The sequence below is a fragment of the Piliocolobus tephrosceles genome, chromosome 17 (genome assembly GCF_002776525.5).
Source record: "Piliocolobus tephrosceles isolate RC106 chromosome 17, ASM277652v3, whole genome shotgun sequence".
Taxonomy (NCBI): Eukaryota; Metazoa; Chordata; class Mammalia; order Primates; family Cercopithecidae; genus Piliocolobus; species Piliocolobus tephrosceles.
Window position 1 is genome coordinate 33,155,089 of NC_045450.1, and position 1,032 is coordinate 33,156,120.

Consider the following 1,032-nt stretch of genomic DNA (forward strand, 5'->3'; position numbering starts at 1 on the left):
CCGGCTCGCGGAGGCTGCGGGCAGGGGAGGGGCGGGGGGCGGCGCTCGACCGGGCGGCCCGGCTCCGGCCGAGACAAAGGCGCCGCCGTGCCGACTACTGCCCGCGCCCCGGCCGGGCCGCCCTTCCCGCCCTCCGCCATTACCGGGCCTGGGCGCCCGCCTCCCGGAGAGCCCCTCGCCGCCGGCTCCTCCCTCAGGCCGGGCCCCACTTACCTGTGGGCGGAGAGCGCGCCTCGGACCCCGGTCCTGGCACCAACGCGCTCCGTCGCCAACCCCCGCCACCGCGGGCAGCGCCACCGCCTCTTCCCGGCGCCGAGACCGACGGGACACCCTGGGCCGCCGCCGCCTCTCGAGAGCGCGCCCCGCAACGGCCGACCCGGCTCCCCCCTAGCCGCCGCCGCCGCCGCCGTTTCGCGCGTCCTCGAGCTCGCCGCGCGTCCCCGCTAAATACCACACACTGCGGCGGCGGCCATGAGGAGGCGCGGCCCCGCGCTTTAGGAGCCGGGGGGCGGGGCTTCCGCGGGCGCGCAGGCGCACAGGCGTTGGCGCGGCCGGCGGCGGTCTCCGCGGGCGTCGCTGTGCTGGTCTCCAAGGGCAGCAGTAGGTGCGGGGGCTACTCGGCTACCGTTGCTGCGCCCGTGCACCGCGCGTTCAACAGATCCTGGCACGTGGCACTCTGGCCCGCGAGAAGCTAGCGCTTGCCCGCCGGATCAGGGCGGCTTCTCCCGCGGCGCTTTGTTCCGGGGCCGCGTGACCCCCGGCTCCGGCCGGAGGGGTAGCCCAGAGGGATGAGAGCCCCAGGCTGGCCGCCGCCGCGACCTTGTGCACCCCCGCCCTGTTTTGTCTGCTGATTTCGCCCGCGCCTGCACGGATCCTTCCCAGCTCCACTCAGTCCCAAAGAGAAAGCGGCTGCCCTGGCCACCAACCGGGACCCCACCCCTAGGGAAATTCCCAGCGTCTCCCGTGGTTGAGCCGCTCTTCAGCAACAGCGGGACGAGCTTCAAAAGCTTGTTTCAGCTAAGAAGTGGGTAA

The 1,032-nt window shown here is 74.2% G+C and overlaps 1 protein-coding gene across 1 annotated transcript in view; it reads right to left on the reverse strand.

The window, feature by feature from the left end:
* Positions 1–505, reverse strand: part of SIAH1 (siah E3 ubiquitin protein ligase 1) — a 26,378-nt gene extending 25,873 nt beyond the window's left edge. The window contains exon 1 of the mRNA XM_026456892.2: positions 214–505. The gene's annotated coding sequence lies outside the window, so the exon portion shown is untranslated. The remainder of the gene's footprint in view (positions 1–213) is intronic.
* Positions 506–1,032: the final 527 nt, after the last annotated feature.